Genomic DNA, 8,092 nt, shown 5'->3' on the forward strand with positions numbered 1-8,092 from the left:
ACAAACCCGGATGTTGCTCTTCCGCCACGGGGGGAAGACGTCATCGAGTCCGCCGCTGCCGGGCGGGCTGATGGCCGTCGTTGTCGCTGCCGCGCTGCGGGGGAAGGAGTACCATGTCGTAGCTGCCGTCGAGGGACATGAACTCGAGACTCCCAAAACGGAGCAGCATCCCGGGCTGAAGAGGTTGCTGGAGACTACCCATCTGGAACTCAACAGGAAGTTGTTCGTCAACACGCAGCAGGCCCCTACCTGGCGCGCCAACTGTCGGCGTTTCGACCCCGGGGGGTCCCTGGACCGACGAGTAAAATTGTCGCTGCGTGTCCCAGCCCAGATGGGTTGGCGCGAGATGGAACACAAGGGGAAAACGCGGCTCGTGTTATCCTGCGCTAGGGGGATGCGCTTGCAGTAGGGGTTACAAGCGTTCGCGAGGGAGAGAGAGTGAGCCTGTTCGTCAACCCGTCCTTCCGTGCATGAGGGAGAGAGAGTGAGCTTGCATGAGGGCCCTGGACCTTCCTTTTATAGATGCAAGGAGAGGGTCCAGGTGTACAATGGGGGTGTAGCTATGCGCTAACGTGTCCGGCAGAGAGGTGCCTGAGCCCTGTGTACATGCCAACGTGGCTGTCGGAGAGGTGCTAGAGCACTGTGTACGTGGTATCGTGGTCGTCGGAGGAGCGCTTGAGCCCTGTAGAAGCACAGCTGTCGGGGCTGCTGGGACCTTGCTGACGTCTCCTTGCTTCTGTAGGGGCTGAGAACCACCGTCGTCATGGACGCACGCGGGGAGCCATCATTACTTGTTACCAGGGCGAGTCTGGATGGGACGCCGGTCTTGTTCCCCCGTAGCCTGAGCTAGCTAGGGGTAGGGTAATGATGTATCCCCCGTGGCGTGGTCGGTCCGAGCCCAAGGTTGGGCGAGGAGGAGACTCCTCCTGAGGCCGAGGCCGGGGTCGGGCGAGGACGCGATTCCTCCTGAGGTCGAGGTTGAGGCTGAGCCCTGGGGTTGGGCGAGGCGGAGACCACCCTCCGAGGCCGAGGTTGAGGCCGAGCCCTGGGGTCGGGCGAGGTGGAGTCCTCCTTCCATGGCCGAGGTTGAGGCCGAGCCCTGGGGTCGGGCAAGGCGGAGCTTCCTGTTGCGCCTGAGGCTGAACTTGGCTGTTGCCAGCCTCACTCTGGCGGGTGGCACAGCAGTCGGAGCGGGGCGAGCGGCGCTGTTTTCCTGTCAGGTCGGTCAGTGGAAGGGCGAAGTGACTACGGTCACTTCGACCTTGCCGACTAAGGCACGTGTGTCAGGATAAGGCGTCAGGCGATCCTCACATTGAATGCGCCTGCGATACGGTCGGTTGGTGAGGCGATTTGGCCAAGGTTGCTTCACAATGAAGCCTGCCCGAGCTGGGCTTCGGGCATGTCGAGGGTGTGCCCATTGCTTGAGGAGGCCCTCGGGTGAGGCGTGAATTCGCCTGGGACCACTATTCCCGCCCGAGGCTGGGCTCGGGCGAGGCGAGATCGCGTCCCTTGAGTAGACGAAGCCTTGACCTGAATTGCGCCCATCAGTCTCTGCAGCTTGTGCTGATGATGGTTACCAGCCGTGTTTAGGAGTGTTGGGGGTACCTCTAATTACGGTACCCAACAGTGGAAGTGGTGCTGTTCTTGTGCAGTGAGGTTCTCCCGTGCTCTTTGCTTCACTTGTGCGCCTGTGTGGTGCTGTGTTTGTCTGATTATTGTCCACCGTGGCCTAGTGCCTGGGCTCATTGCTGCGCGGTGTTCGTCTTCTCGGGCTGGTGCTGTGGACGTCTCTCACGGCCTCAGCAGTGGCTCTAGTATCTCCGTCAACCTCCCACTGTGCAGGCCCGGACGTGGGCGGCGGAATTGGTTTTCTGGGACAGAACTTCGTGTTCGCTGAGCTGATCTTCCCACGTAGACAATCTACATGCTGTGAGTTGTCCGTTGCCTCACTTTATTTACTGTTTAATTTTGTGTAATATACTAGTATTAAATACTTGGGTGTGATTGCACTATTGTGGGTATTTGTTTGCTCAATGATAATAGCGATGTAGTGAGACAACGTGACAGTCTGGGTTTTAGTGTGTTGTTAATTTCAGCATCAAGTATTTATTTGAGCCTAATTATATCTCTATTTGTTGAGGCTGTTTACATGTGTTAAATTATGTTATTTTATTTAGTACACAGCTCATTACTATTAGTATTTATACTTGATTATTAGGTTTATTATATCTGATCTAAAATCCCGATTTGGTAAGACAGGACTGTCACATTAGTCGAGGATCTCTAATCAATTTAGCGTTGGAGGGCTGTTTATTACAGCAACCCACTATTTTGAGAGCAATATAAAAAGATAAACAATTAAGTTTATGTGCAATTTCTGACTTCTTCATCTGCAAGCCACGTTTAATTTTGAAATGGAACTGAGTAGCTATGTTTCATGTTTCCATTCACTGGAATTGCTACTGTTAATCGCTGTTATAATTACACTAGGAATATACCCGTGCGTTGCTACGGAATCAACACATTTTATTAACATACATTGAGATCAATACATTATATTAAGATACATTGAGATTGTGAATACAAATGTGAATATCGATTGTCCCTAAGCGAACATAGATGAGTGGGTTGTCCTCGGTTGCAGTCGATCTTAGTTGGGTAGCTCGTCGCTACGGCTATATCACATAGATAAATCCTATTTAAATGAGATAATTATTCAAACACGTCCAAATCTTTACAATAAAGTATCATAAAGATAATTTAATACATTTCTGTTGCAATCATTTGAATACTAAGGCAAATCTCTACTACTTCTTAAGACTCTGTTGTAGGCGTCCATAGTGGTGGTTCTGCCGTGCCTCCGCGTGTCTGCGCCCCTGCTCCCTAAATCTCGCATCGGCATCGCGCCGCCGGCAATCTCGCTCGGTGACCCCCGCCCCCACTCCTGCCCCTGCGCCCCCAAATCTCGCCGACGCGCTCGACCACCTCAAGCCCCACACTATCGCTCTCCTCCACCTTCTCTACAGCCGCTGCCCACCTCTAGCTTCGCCTCCTCCCTATGTGAAATGGGCGCGTGCGCACTGCGGCCCTAGCGAAGGCGTTGCAGATCCCGCAGGAGCAGGCGACGCTCGCTTACCTCTGCGCCCCGTCCGAATCCGATAGCGTCGTCGATCTGTTCGTCGGGCGGTGCCTCAATGGAGATGGTGGATGACGATGGTGGTCCTGTTCGTGGAGCCGGTCTGCGACCGCGTTCGAAGTCCAAGGAAGAGAAGGGGAGGCTCGGGCGATCCTGTTCGTAACATCTGACAATCTCCGTGGCGACTGTTTAGGTCCTGCGCCTGCGACCGCGTGCGAGCTGGCGCACGGGGTGTTCGAGTGCTGGCTCCACCCGTCGCGCTACCGGACGCAGCCCTGCAAGGACAGCATCGGGTGCCGCCGCCGCGTCTGCTTCTTCGCGCACACGCTGGACCAGCTCCGCGTGCCGCAGGCGCAGCAGTCTAGCCCGAGGGGCGCGTCCGCGGCGTCGCCGCTGGTCGAGCCGTCGTACGACGGCTCGCCGCTCCGCCGCCAGGCATTCCAGAGCTACCTCACCAAGAGCGGCATCATGTCGTCGTCCCCGACCAGTGTTGGTCTCGTCCCCGAGGTCCCCGCCGTCGGAGTCCCCGCCAATGTCGCCGGCCGCCGCCGCCGCGGCGCTCCGCCGCGGCGCGTGGCCGGGTGTCGGCGGCTCGCCCGTCAACGAGGTCCTCGCCTCGCTGCGCCAGCTCCGCCTCGGCGGCGGCTCACCGAGGTCGGCGCCTTCCGGCGGGTCGTTCTTGGCAGGCGGCTACCCGTTCGGGTCCCCGAAGTCGCCGGCCGGTCTGTACAGTCTCCCGTCCACACCACCAACCCGGTCGTGCCCGGTGATGGTGACCACCGCCTCCGGCGCCACCATCATGACCGTGGAATGCCTCAACCTTGGGCTCCTCGTGGACGAGGAGCCGGTCGAGTCCGGGAGAGCCCTCCGCGAGAAGGTGTTCGAACGGCTCAGCAAAGAAAGCGTCGTGCCCAACGACACTGTCGCCTCCGCCAACACAGAGGGAGCGGCTCCGAACGTCGGCTGGGTCTCCGACCTCATTAACTGAGGGAATGAAACTCCTGAAACTATCAGCATCAGTCGTGCCTTTTCTGAACGGTGCTTATCCATGGTAAGTGCGTGAGGGAAGCTTAGAGGTGTCACTGCACAGCAGCAGGAGAAGAAAGTTCGTGGGAAAAACCAAAAAAAAGATTTTTATTTTTCTAGATTTGTACTAAGATGATCCTTGTACATATTTTCCTCCATGTGTGAATATTCTCGGATGGCTGTTGGAGGGAGGGGAGGCAGGGAAAGGTTGATTTGTTCTCGGGTTTCAGATGATGGCATGCCAGTGGAGGTAGAAGGGGTGGCCAGTAAAACACAAAAGGATCAAAGGAGACATGGTAGGCGACCAGACCATGCATGAGGTGTCTAGATGTACATAGCGTATGTGCGTACCTGTGTGTTGTGTGTGTGTGGAGGTAGAGCGTGGGAGAGGCGACCATGTCGACGATCCAAGACAGGAGTAAAGATGAGTGTTTTTTTATATATCTGGCGCCTTGTCATAGCCTTTGTTTTATAATTTTTTTAACAACCCCAAGGTAAATATGTCGAACATAGTGATGTTCAATCTTGCTCGATGTTGTGCTAAAGGTTCAAAAATCAGAGCTGAAAGCTGATTCGAATGCCTGGACACTGTGTAGGGGATTTGCTCCTTGGTGACGACATCTTCAACACCGACGGGGAGCTGTGGAGGAAGTAGAGGAAGACGACGTTTTTCAAGTTCACCTTTAAGACCTTGAGGTATTTCAACGCTATTATGTTCAGAGTACTTAGATCAACACACCATGTTTTTTTGTTGCATGCCATTTGTAGTAGTTCAGATACTCAGATCAGCACACCATGTTCTTCTGTTGCATGCCATGTGAGTAGTTCAGATACTCAGATCAGCAACATGATGAATTTTAGCAGTTCAAAGTCATTTTGTTTTGTTGCATGCCATGTGTAGTAGTTCTACATATGTGAGTAGTTGACGGGCACAACAAATTTACAAAGTCACCTCCATGGGTGAATTAGGAGGTGAATGTGCTTGCAATACATGCGGGTTTAATCTAGCGTTTTAGCGGATTCCAGGTTTCCATGGCGTGAGATTCCTCTATGCGTTTTATTCGATTTCTTTGTATATTGTTCTTTCTGTTTTTAATTCAGTAACAAGATCACAAACTGATTTCCCAATTTGCAGGTCCAATTCGCTTGTGGCATGGGAATCCCATCCTAGATTCAATAGAGGGGCTGCAATGCCGGCATCGCCATAGCTAGAAATCGAGCGTTGACGGACACCGGGCGCTAAGATGGGCCATTCTGTCCACTGCCGCAAGAACCTCATGTGGTGGAGCCATCCTTACACCTGCTCCTACTTCCGCGCTAGCAGCCCAACACGCCGACGACACGAGCTCCTCCCTATAAAAACGTCATCTTTACTGTATAGATAAAGAATGGTTATAATTATTTATTCTTGTGTCCAAGTGGTATTGGATTTTTTTTCTAGCTTGGGGTTAAAGAAAAGACATTCATGTACTTTGCATCTTTTTTATTTATATTTTATGCTAAATTGTGGAGTAACACTATATTAGTTGTTAGCAAAGAATTTTTTCTTTGTGAGATATTAAGGTTGATGATAATATATATTGTTATTTCATGTAATCGTTGTGTATTAATATTTTATCAAATAATTGGTGTACCGTCGCAACGCACGGGCACTATACTAGTGCAAAGGATTAAGAACTCATAATAAAGTATCAATTGTTTGTCTACATACAAGCTTAGTGATCCAAAGGTAGCTAGCTAGCGGTACCCATATAGGAGGAGATTAGTGTGGGGTGGCTCCATGGCAATGACACCAATATACAGTTCTGTATTGCACCTGCCAGAGTCCAATGAACCAAGCTTACTAAAGTTTTAGTTTAAGATAGATAATTTAACCTTCATTCAGAAATCATAAGTACCGAACCCGGTAACAGTTCTTCTAAAGATTTTTTTCACAACAGGAAATATTGGCAAACATTCATTTCAGGTTATCAAACATCTAAGGAATACAATGCTATGAATCTTGCTACCAAGCAGTTAGAGAATTGTTATTACCGAAAATAGGTTATTCTAAACACAGCATGTGATTCGGTCCAACGATAGGAAAAAAATCCAGGCACACTTTGATTGTGGTCAAGCACAAAAGTAGGTGGAGAGTGAGACCATGACCACAAGTAGAACTGAAGAATAATGTTCTTTTCTAGTTTTGCACGTGCCGGATATTGAACAAATGAAAAATCCAGCATTTACAATTTGTGGAGCATGACATAAATTCAGGTTGCACGACTGCTGCCATTAAAAATGAATGTATACTATTTATACCATTTACAAATTGTGATTTGAAAACCTTCTGCAACATAAATAGTGGACCAGCAGGGTAAATATAGTCGACTCACACAACTTGTTTAGTTTAAGTACAAACTTTGCTTACACAAAACAAACAGCCGAAGGTAAAATCTTACACACCCTAGTTGCAAAGTGAGCAGGATTAGCAGACACCATCCGCAGTCGAGTAAAGCTTTCTTTTGTTCTACCCTTCAAAACCAAACTGTTGCTTTCTCTGTCGAGTCGATGGACCTGGTCTCACAAGGCACATTGAAAAGCGATCTTTAGAGCCCCTAAGATTACACATTAAAGATTATTAAAGCTCAGATGCAAAACCAAGGGCGAAATTACTTTTCTTCATTGTGATGAACAAGAAAAAAGTGCCAAAATTTTGACGAGACACATCGATTAAACAGCAGACAAGAAGATACCCAGAGGGCTCAATTCATAGAAGTATGTGTAAATAATCGCAGTGCATGTAGGATAAAATCTCTACTACTCTATAAGAACCTAACATAGACCGCGGTGCACAGTTCTGCCTCCTCACGACGCATACGACCCACATGTTAGTGTCTCCTTTCTTTCCCGTGCGTGCCCTCTCTCCTCTACCCCTGCATCCGCATGGTCCTCGCCGCAATCCCCTCACCGATTAATGCCTCATCCATGGAAGGAAAAAATCACCTTAGAAGGAAACACATCCCCTCGCCGCTATCCACGCCTCGCAGCAATCCAGCACGCAGGAATCCCATTGCCGACGACGCGCAGGACCACTCATTGCCCAATCGTTCTTCTCATGCACCGCGGATGCCCCACCCATATCCTGCTCGCCCCAAACGCAATCCACGTCTCGCCGCCATGGAAGGAATCGCAACCCAATCCCCTCATCGTCATCCAGCGCACAGGACCACCATCGGCCTGCATCCCATCGCAAGTGCAGGACCACCCCGCCATCTCATTCTTCCCATTCTACGCGCCAACCCCGCCTGGATCTTCCGATGCTCGAGTACTTCCCATTCTACGCACCAGCCCCGCCCAGATCTTGGGATGCTCAAGTATGAGATGGAAGACACCTCTCTGAGCGCTCAAATCTGAACACCACACCTCTCTGAAACACAAACAGACTTGGTTTATAAAATAGAGAACTACTCATGTGACTGTTCATCTGACAATTTCAGGTTTGTGTTTCTAAGTTTTATATATGTTTCCTTTTCTCCAATTGACTGTAGCTTTATCATCCGTGCACCATTTCCGTAAATAAATAGAGTTTTAGTTGTAGTTGAATCAATATTTGTGGGCAATGTGTCTTGTGCGACATTTTGTATATTGAGTGTACCACATGAGCTATTTTAGCACTTGTCAGATTTTTTATTTTTTAAAACATCAGTCACTCAAATCTGAACACCACACCTCTCTTCACAAACGTTAATATGATATGCAGTATGTTATCTAAAGTTTTGTCTACAAATATATCAACCTGACCTCAATATTCATGGTTTCCCTTTATATGAAATTGTAGTTCCTGTCAGATCACGACATTTATATGAAACTGTAGACTTATCCAAATTTTTTGATGGTTCAAAGTATGTCCTATATACCAGTTTAATTTGTTCAACGTGTTGCGGTTCT

The 8,092-nt window shown here is 49.6% G+C and overlaps 1 pseudogene; it reads left to right on the forward strand.

Annotated features, from left to right (window-relative positions):
- The first annotated feature begins 3,194 nt into the window (after positions 1-3,194).
- LOC103651888 (zinc finger CCCH domain-containing protein 35-like) lies at positions 3,195-4,124 on the forward strand (annotated as a pseudogene).
- The last annotated feature ends 3,968 nt before the right edge of the window (positions 4,125-8,092 follow it).

Source organism: Zea mays, chromosome 3 (assembly GCF_902167145.1).
Source record: "Zea mays cultivar B73 chromosome 3, Zm-B73-REFERENCE-NAM-5.0, whole genome shotgun sequence".
NCBI classification, from domain to species: Eukaryota; Viridiplantae; Streptophyta; class Magnoliopsida; order Poales; family Poaceae; genus Zea; species Zea mays.